At 42.7% G+C, this 10,832-nt stretch overlaps 1 protein-coding gene across 1 annotated transcript in view; it reads right to left on the reverse strand.

Annotated features, from left to right (window-relative positions):
* The window catches only part of STMN1 (stathmin 1), a 37,150-nt gene extending 26,741 nt beyond the window's left edge, over positions 1–10,409 (reverse strand). Inside the window, exon 1 of the mRNA XM_089677572.1 lies at positions 10,305–10,409. The gene's annotated coding sequence lies outside the window, so the exon portion shown is untranslated. The remainder of the gene's footprint in view (positions 1–10,304) is intronic.
* Between the last annotated feature and the right edge of the window lie 423 nt (positions 10,410–10,832).

Below are 10,832 nucleotides of genomic sequence, written 5' to 3' on the forward strand. Positions count from 1 at the left end.
AGCGCAAAAAATAAAAACCGCACAGGCGATCAAATACCACCGAAGGAAAGCTCAATTTGTGACGGAAAAAAAAAAAAAAAAAAAAAAAAAAAAAAAGGATGTAAATTTCATTTATGTACTGTATTACATGACCGTGCAATTGTCCGTTAAAGTAAGTAAAAAATATTGTTTTTCTTCAAAATTTTTGGCATTTTTTTGTTTATAGCGTGAAAAATAAAAAACACACAGGTGATCAAATACCACCGAAAGAAAGCTCTATTTGTGTGAAAAAAAGGACGCAAATTTCGTTTGGGTGCAGCATTGCATGACCGCGCAATTATCAGTTGAATTAGTGCAGCGCCGAGTAGCAAAAAGAGGCCTGGTCATTAAGGGGGTTAAATCCTCTGGAGCTCAAGTGGTTAAGTCACAGTCTATTGTTTCGCCCAGGTGACCAGGGAGGAAAGTGCATGCAAAATGCACTGTTACTTAACTGCCAATTGCTTGGTCATGCAACACTGTACCCAAATGAAATTTTTATAATTTGTCACACAAAGAGCTCTTTTGGTGGTATTTGGTCACCACTGGGTTTTTATTATATAAAACAAACTTTTTGGAAACAAAAATGATATTTCCTACTTTGTTATGGAACACATCCAAAAAACCAAATGTCTATAAATTTAGGCCAACATGTATTCTATGTCTTTGATAAAACAAATCCCAGTAACTGTATATTAGTATGTGTCAATGTTATAGCATCTATATTCGGATACATACTGAAATTTTTTGCAACTCTGACTGCCCATCACATTTCTTGAGATAAACTTCCACCACAGTAAAATCACCCCTAAAAATGACCCCTTTTTGGAAAGTAGATACTCCAAGGTATTTATCGAGAGGTATATTGAGTCCATGGAAGATTTTTTTTCCCCCCAAACAAAAAGTTGTCAATTTACTGAGGTTTCTCACAGATCATGAATATACGTGGCATTACACTCCAAAACACAGTGGTGCACAAACAAAAATTCTCATGCCAAAACCAAAAATTCAGGATGCACTTGGCTAAAAAAAAAAAAAAGTTTTTAAAACTGACCGCTTGCCCATCAACCTATAGCAGAAGTACTTCTGCTATGGGTCAGAGGGCAAGTGGTCAATTTGCTATAGGGCAACAGGGCTGAGTAAAATTACATATATACACACACACGTGATCTGCATTTCCGGGTAGGGGATGCGCACGTACCCTGCCCACGCTGCTATTGCCTGATTGGGATGTCAACCACCAGGTCCCAGCCAGGACTCTGATTGGTAGGGCTGCATATAAAACACAATTCTCTCTCCTGTCAGCATGGACATGCTGTTTTGTATCTTTCTGCACAGTGTCATAATGCACAGTGTCAGTGCTAATAAGCACTGATCACTATATTAGTGTCACTGGGGATAGAGGTCATTACTCAGTTCCCACTCAGTGTCATAATGCCTGCCATATCTCCCTACAAGTAGCTGATCGCCGCCATTACTAGTAAAAAAAAAAAAAGAAAAAATTGCAGTATTTATATCGCCATTTGTAGACCCTATAACTTTCACGTAAGCCAATTTACACATTGGAATTTTTTTTTTTTTTTTTAAACAGACATGTAGAATACATTTTGGCCTAAATTTAAGAAATTTGATTTAAATTTTTTTTATTGGATAGGTTTTATGGCAAAAAGTCAAAAATATTGTTTTCAAAATTGGCAGTCTTTTTTGTTTATACCGCAAAAAAATAAAGTACAGAGGCGATCAAATACCACCAAAAGAAAGCTCTAATTTGTTTGAAAACGTAGAGCGTTGCATGACCGTGTAATTGTCAGTTAAAGTAACGCAGCGCTGCACTGCAAAAAAATAGCCTGGTCAGGAAGGGGGTAAATACTCTGGAGGGCAAGTGGTTAATGTGGCTGGCAATTGTGCATTGAAGTCACTAGGGGGCGTTGTTGCATTGAAGTCAATGGGGACGTGACTTTGCATGAAAGTGATACGCAATTTTGCACTGAAGTTACTAAGGGACGTTTTTGCATTAAAGTCTATGAGAAGCGAATTTGCATGTAGCAGCACCTTCCCCCCCATCTGCAAAATGCTGATAAGACCATTTTTGGTCAATATTTTTTAGCCGCCAATATATTACTGCATCCCTAAAACACATTCTGCTACTTCCGAGTTTGCAGGACACCACATGTGAGATTTTGGGAGCCTAGGCATGTACGGTGGTGCCAGAAAAGTATATGCTGAGCAAAAGAACTACCACCACCAGACCACTCCACGCTCACTATGGCAAGGTAGCAATGAAAGCAGTCCTTGATGCACAGGCAAGGTGGTACCAAAAAATGTGACTGCCTTGTTCTGCATTTACTACAGACACCTTTTAGGGGTGACCTTTGTATTGGGCCAGATTGGAGAACATCTGCAAAAGGCCCCTCATGCAGCTGCCTAACTGCATTTGGATTTGGACTACAGTACCTTCTGGATACAAAAGGGCTAAGACTATCACTTCCTGCAATTTTAGGAGGGATGCAATTTTTACAGTAACTTTGTAAACAATGGAATTGTTTAGCTCCAATTGAAATAGACACTTTTTTGTAGCTCTGCAGGAGGCTAAATACAACTATAATTTGGTCATTGAAATTGACACCTCCCATATTCAGATAATAGCCCTAGATGCAGAAAGGCTTTTCTACGACACCAAAAGCCACGTGAATTTAGACCCGTTGTGTCAGGGTGAATGGAAGACAGAATTAATACATCACATTTGTTCTTCCATTTTATTGCCAGTAGTTCTTCATTCCACACACACGCTCTCACTCCCTTGCCAAGTAGGGTGCCAATGAGCTGTTGAGGGAAGCCCCTGCAATAAGGTTGCATGGTGCCACAGCAGCCAATTTTTTTTTTCTTTTTTCTTAACATCTAAACAGTGGCATGAAACTTGTCCATGAACAAATGGTACCCCATATGGAACAAGAGTGACAATTCCACACCATCTTATCACTGTTCCCCATGCAGTATGGGGGGGGGGGGAGAGAGATTCACTTGACCATCTTTTCCTTCAAATTTTAAAAAGTTATGTATAGCCTGTGGCCCTTTAATAGAACTTTTTTGACCCCATATCTACTACGCATGCTGAAGAGATATTGCTTGATTGCAAGCCTGCCAGTAAAGTGTACAAGGGGCTCTTCTATGCAGATGTTTTAGACAGTAGCAATATGCAGCGCTCAATGCCAAAATCTTGATATATTAATATTAAAAATAAACGCATGTAAAGGATAAACATATGTACATAAGAATAGTACATAGTAAATAGATACATGAATAACAACAGAAGACTATAGTGATAAATAAATATAGTTAGCTGAAGCAGACGCATGTAAAAATGAATTAATTTAATAGATTTAAAAATAGCATTGGTTAAAAAAAGCAACCAAACAACCCACAAATAGAACCGACCAACTCCCCATGGGCGGGATATAAATCAACCTACTACACTATCAAAGCTTCTGGCCTGGGGCTCTTTTTTCTGAGGGAGCCCGGGCTTTTTTGAAGGTGCTCAGCACTTCCTGCCCATCTGCTGTGATGATTTGGATAATCCCTCTTCTGTCTGATGTTGATATCCATGGAACCTTGTATCTCTGTCCTGGGATACATGACATCTAGTGGCAAGATTTCAGATGACGACCACCTTTCCAGGGTCCTACATCCAGAGTACTAGGAGTAGGTCTTAATTACTCCATGCTTCTTCTGCTTATGCATCTGGTTAGTGCAATCTATACTCAGTATAATTACCACAAGAGTCACGAGCATCCTACTTTATCGTCTGCTGATGCATCACAGAAGTCACGTTTATCCTGTATGAACTACATGCTGTGTTCAGCTACATTTTATGTCTCATATCTGAGTTTTATTTAAAACCACTGAACTTATTTAACCTATGTATTTTAATTTTGGCATTGAGCGCTGCATATTACTGTCTATTTACCACTTGAAGTTCCAGAGGTTTACTTAGTATGTCAGCTGCTAGCCCTTCTTCCCCTCCCTTAGTTCTGACACCTAGCGCTTGGTTTTTATCTGTCTTCTTATGCAGATGTTTTGTTGGAGCATAGACATCTGCAAATTTATAGGAGAGGGAATTTATGAAGGGGTCAAATTATGGGGAGCCAATCATAGTCAGGGTCATCCTAGGTATGACAGAAGTCATTGTCACTGAAATGCATAAAATGTGTCATCTCAAATCTAGTCATTGCAGCACAGAGAACATAGGTATATGATGAATTGGGTCTATGGACCATTATGCTTACAATTCATTCTTTTGCAAAGCCCATGTTAGGTTAGGCTAAAAAACAACAACTTTAAATTCAGAAACAGTGATCGGTTTCCACTCGAATGGCCTGGCAAGGTGTGAACTTGGGTTGGCGGCAATGCAGTGTAGAGCATAAATATTTAGGTCCACAAATTATAGAGGTCTTTGGTGAAGAACTTAATGCCTCTTGACTTTGTGAGAGGTTTATTTGCACTTGAACCCAGGGCTGTGAATGGGGGGATAACTGGTACTGCTGGATCTAGAGGCAACCAATTAGGCTTTGGATGCACCTCTGGAAGGCTACTATGGGCTCAATGGATCTGTGGATATGATACCTCACCAGGTTGTACTGCACTGCTGGTACTTGATAATTCACCAGGAAATACTGCAGTGCTGGTATCTAAAAGGCTAAGATGTACTACACAGCTGGTGCTTTCCAGATCACCAAAACGTAGTGCAGCACTAATACTTGCGCCCTGCTGCAACTGAGCATAATCATGTTTCTAGCACTTCGGCAACATTGAGTCAGGTATGTCCGATTTTAGCAGGGACCTTTTCATCATCTGAGCTAGCTGTCACTGCTTTCTACAGGTTCATATTTTGAGCCAGTTTCTGACAGTGAGGCCTCCCCTTCGCTTTTATCGGTCATGCTCAGAATTCTGTACACCTCAATAGTGTACCCATTTTTGGACATTCCGGGCACTAACTTTACAGGTACTTAGTGGCGACTATAGGAAAAAGAGCTCCTGGATAGCAAACAGGGACTGTTGTGTGCTAGGAATAAAATTGACCGTTAGTGCTAGCAAATATCAGGCCTGATCCATCTCCCTAACCTTGTGATTTTGTGGAAAATATATCAGGTGGCAGTGATCAGAAAAGCTATACTGATACTGCACTTGCTGGGGGGCTAAATGCAAGTGCTGGCAGCGATCAGGGTTGATTCGGCTAACACTGCAGATTTGTGATCCAGGGAGACACTCTAGTAATGACAGTGATCAGTGACAGTGTGACTGTGATAGTGTTGAGCAATCAGGGACTAGTGACAAATACAGTGATTATACTGTACACCAATACAGTGATTACACTGTCACGGCAGTGACATTGGCTGGGTGACAGGGGTGATCAGGAGGGCAAATAGTTAACTGTGCCCAACAAGTGTGTGTTTTTACTCAGATTGGTTGGCTTTTCTTCCCGATCTCAAACCTGAATGGTAAGGACTCTTAAATGCACATTGTTTATGGGAGCGTTAATGGGAGTTAATAGGTGCACTCCCACAAATGTGCTATGCCCGTTTTTTGGAGAATTAAAACTGCACCGCAAACTCCTATTTTCAAAAATTAGCCAAATGGTATCAGCACACTGCAACCACATGCCAGAATGCTTGCAGTGCATTACCATAAACTGGAATGGAAAGAAGTTAGATTCAATTCCTTCAAACTGAAGAAGCTTCAGTTTCGAAGCCAACCCTAACACTTCATGTTTTGAGAATGTGAACAGCACTGTGTGCTGTCCACACTTATCAACTGAATAGGAGTTTGAGGTGTGTTAAAAACGTGCCTCAAAAATCTGCTTTCAGTGCCAGTGTGAACAGGGCCTAAGTGAGATCAGAAAGCCAGTTAGAAATAGGTTGTGTTTATCAACACAGAACTCTCTGCTGTGGTTGGGCAAAACAGCAATCAGAAAATTCTCATCCAAAGTTTTAGGCTGCAAGCCTGTTGACAAACTTGTGTTGTGACCAACCACAACACGAGCAGCAGGGGGTACATGCGCACCTGTAAACCAGGAAGTTCCACTACGATGTTCTGGTACATCGCAGAGGAACAAAGCCACCAGCCAGCAGTAAATGTTAAACTGCTGGTTGGCAAATGGCTAAAAAATGTGTTTTCAAAAAACAGATGTGAATAGGCCCTTAAGAGTGAGAAACCATTTAACAGCTTAAAGACCACCCTATTGTAGATATACTGCTACAGGACGGCAACTATGCGCAGAATCACATTATTGAATTTCCGGGTACCCGGGCCGCCATTCGCGGATGTAAATCACTGGGTCCCAGGCGGTAATTACCCACCAGTACCTGGTGATAACCAAGCATCTCTAATGGGGTGGAAGATTGTTTTGTTTACAAACAATCTTCCTCCCTGTCAGCTCGAGCACACTGCTCAGGATGGCTGTGCACAGTAACACCATCCTGATCAGTGTGCTTAAACTGAAGCACACGCCCCCTAGTAAAAACACTCCCAGCATAGTTAACCCTTTGATCGCCCCTCACATTAACCCCTTCATGCCCAGTGCCAGTGCTCTGACCAAACTGTCAAGCCATCAAATGACAGGTGTCATACCTAAACATATACAGCACCATGGCAACTGCAGATCAACAGAGGCTAAAATAGCCATTTCCTTGGAGGGTTTAACTCTGCTTCAGTGTCAAAACAGTTAAATCTGCTAGTGTATCTAATACTACCCTTCCCACAGACTAACAATGCTGCCATCCAAAGGTGGCTCTGAGGCTCTTCCATCCAGAGTGGACACACACTTTGGGACAGGTTCACATCATGAATTGCACTATGCATTCCTGTAAGATTCACGTGCAATCTGGGTGCAGTGTGATTTCAGCCCATTCACTTGATCATGCGGAACAGCACCAAAAGTAGTGCACGCACTACTTTATAAAATGGATCCAGTGCAAGCAAACACTGCATTTGACTTCAGCTCTAAGACTCACAGCCACTTCTCTCACCTTTAAAAATTAGCATTTTTTTTTTACTAGAAAATTACTTGGAACCCCCAAACATTTTTAAGCAGAGGCCCTAGAGAATAAAAAGGTTGGTGCTGCAATCTTTTTTTTAAAAAAATCACTATGCAAACTTTTTTGGAAGATACACGTGCAGCAGTAAACTGCATTTAAAAAAAAAAAAAACTGGTCCCCCCTCCACAGAGTAATGTCAATGTGTGAGCAAGCACCGCATAATTAAACTTACTTGTGAAACGGATCCCTACAGCAGCACCCACCCTGTCACTGCTGACAAGGAACCCATCTTCAGCAACTTTTCCTTCCAGGTTCGTGAGCCATGGACGTCCTGCGGCACAGCTCTCTCAATGGACAGCATGCAGTGCATTAAGAGTGCAGTGCACAATGACAATCTGCTGTTCACATGTAAATATCTTTAAGACTGTGCACGTTTAGGAGATTTTCTGTACTATGTAAGCCTCATCTGTAAGTACAACAAAGGGAGTTTACTCCCACAATTAATTTTAATGCACAAACACAATTGTTTGGTAAAATACAAAAAGATGTTAAGCTGAGTGAATAGATAATTAACATGTCACTCTTAAAATTGTGACAACTTGTGTAATATCAGCAAATTATGGTACTTAATCGCCATATACGTGTTACCAGTTTGGAGTGACACAGGTCTGGTGTTAGAATTATTGCTCCCACTCCAATGTTTGCAGCAAACTCACGGGTGTGGTGCGATCACCATTTTTTTTTCGCACGAGCACGGTGAGGCATGCAGTTTAAAAAAAAACAAACACCGTTTTATTAAGTTTGATTTCAAACACTCATTTTTATTGTTATCATAAGAAATGAACATCCCTTGTGATGGCTGGAGCAGTGACAGGTCCTATTTATGGAGAGATCTGAGGTCTATTATATCTTTGAACAGATGCTTTTGCAAGCCAATAATGGTTTGTTTACATCCTGGTAAAACTGGAAGTGACAAAATACATGTCGCTTCTGGTTTTCTATACCATAGAGATGATCAGGGACATTCTCGGGCCTCGATCTTCTCTGTTAAGCCATCAGAACAGCCAGCTTCCTGGTGGAATAGGACAGCCTGGAAAGGCACCAGAAGGCAGGGGGTACCCACTTCCGTAGTCTGCAAAAGCAATTTTACATTTAAGCTGGAAGAAAAAAAAAAAAAAAAATACCAGTATGGTGCCTGAAACTGCAGGCATATACTTCCAGTATAAAAATTTTCAGCCTGGCAACGTACAGGTATCACACAGAGACTTAAGAAGTTAACAATGACCCCAGCTAAAGATCGCAACTGCAGTGCATTTGAACATAATGTGGTAAACGCTCATGTGTAAACTTGCCCTAAGAAAATAAAAAGTCTCCCTGCAAGTTAAGAGCATAATGTGTTTGTATGCACTGCATACAAGCACATTATGAAAAAATGTAACTTAAAACAAAGCCCTCCAGCGGAGCACTGTCATGGCTCCCGAAGACTTCTATCTTCACCCAGTCTTCATTTCAGGTTTGCAAGCTGCAGCCATCTGATTAGCCAAACTGCGATGTCAATCCCAAGTATGCACGTTCAGCCACAGCGTACCTCTCTCAAAGGACAGCACACCGTCCATTGACCGTGCAGTAAACAGCTTCTAAATGCTGCACGTTAAGGCTTACCTGTAGGTACTGTAAATATCTCCTAATTAACCACTTGCCTACCAGCTCTTTTAGTCCCTTCCTGCTCAGGCCAATTTCCAGCTTTCAGTGCTGTCGCAAAAAGTTAATTTTGAGACAGATAGAGCTTTTTTTGGTGGTATTTAACCACTGGATTTTTTTCTTTATTTTTAGCTAAACTAAAAAAACCTAATTTTGAAAAAAAGTTTCCTAATTTGTGATAAATTTTTTATGAATAAGCAATTTTACTTCCTCACTGATGTGTGCTAATGAGTCCACAGTGATGGGCACCAATAGGTGGCACTGACATGGCAATTAAAGACAACACTGATGGGGGTACACTGATCATCAGTGCAAATGTCCCCAGAGTGGACTGCCGATAACTGGCATTTCCTATTTAGGAATCAGCTGTGTTTGGACACAGCCAGGGGCAGACTGACAACTCGTGTCCTCACCCACACCCAAAAAAAGCCTATGAAAGGTACTAGGGGCATCTCATGGGACCCACTACTGACCCTGGGCACTTGGGCAGTGCCCGAATGGTCAGTCCACCCCTGGACACAGCTGGTCACGATAGTGTCTCATCTGCGCTTTACTGCAATCAATGATCCGCAGTGTCCCAGGGACACCGTGCACCACTGATCGTTGGAGCGCACATGCACAACTAGAGTAGGACGTCATATGGTGTCCTCCCAGAACGAAAGAGCCACCACCTTCTCGTCATTTCCTGACATACCAGACAGGCAGTTAAAGACTTACCTGTAGGTAAAAAAGTTACAAAGTTGGGCTCCCTTACAAAGCAAACAGAGGAAGATCTTTAACAGGGGAATGAATACAATCTGCCAGGTCATAGTGGCTATACGCAGAGCACCAATGTACCTGCCATGGAGCCCAGCTAGAAACGGCCCTAATGTAGCTCACTATGGTCCGGTACCCAGTGATTGTACGGCGTATGTACCCAGAAGATGGGTCATGTGAAGCAGGGTGCGGCCACCTGTCAGAGAAATCACCACACAAAGAGACGCACAGCGGAGTTTGCTGTGACAGCTGCCATGCACGCCCTGAAGACAGCGGAGATGGACACAGTAGCCATCCACATACATCGCCACGCCCGGCAACCAGCTACAGGCGAAGAGGCACCACGGCGGGAAGACTATAAAGGCGGCAAGTACCACACCAGCTCCAACCAATGAGCGGGGGGGAGCGGGCGGGCTTGTTCGAGACGCAGCCAATAGAAAGCAGGGCGTGCCAGACATCACACCTGAACAAAGCAGGGAGCGCGCCTATTATAAGCGGAGACGTCTCAGACAGAGGATCCCTATACAAGAATGTGCAGGATCCCAACTCACAAAGCCATTCTTCTGCGTGGTACTGACAGCATGGCATGAAGCCCTCTATTCACATTCATCACCAACTATTCATACAGAGGAAAAACTAAATCTACCACTTGTACAGAACAACACGCCTCCTGTACACACAACTCAGAGTAACGGCTATCACACTGGAGCAATGCACAGCGTGCACACAACAAACAAATGCAGACCACTAGAATACCGCTCCCATTCTCCCACACACACAGCTCAGCTCCTACAGTCTCACCTGTCTCTGCCGATGAATACCGCGCGCGCTCTTAGCAGCAGCGAACAAAAGCACCCACCTCGGTCACGTGCTTTACTGTGCACGCCTCATTGGCCGAGATTTTCTAGACTTGATAGACGAGGTCCGCCTCCCACCAAATGGCGCGCGGGCGCCGTGGGGTCTCAGAAGCTGCCCAGCAGGTGTCTATGTTGGCGGGAGTAGTGTCATCCTCACCAGTCACTGGTCTGAGGTGGGGCAGGCGAGATTATTAGGCTGGTATACGGCCACCGTAGTGATAGTACGGCACATGTGACCCACTATTTGTGTCACTTAGCGAAGACATGTGGGCTAGGAATGGTTATAATAACGCAGGGCTTTATGCTGGAGATGGCATGCTGTATAGATGGCTGCCATTTTACAAGTCTCAGGGTTGTGTCTGGGTTACGGAAAGTAGACATAAAATTACAAAAAGTAAGACCATTGTCCGCAACAACTTAGGGGTCTACAAATTCTGTCCTGCACTGTGAGGGTTAAAGTCACACTAGATAA

Source organism: Staurois parvus, unplaced genomic scaffold (assembly GCF_062004578.1).
Source record: "Staurois parvus isolate SC_StPar_1 unplaced genomic scaffold, SC_StPar_1.0 ptg000188l, whole genome shotgun sequence".
NCBI lineage: Eukaryota > Metazoa > Chordata > Amphibia > Anura > Ranidae > Staurois > Staurois parvus.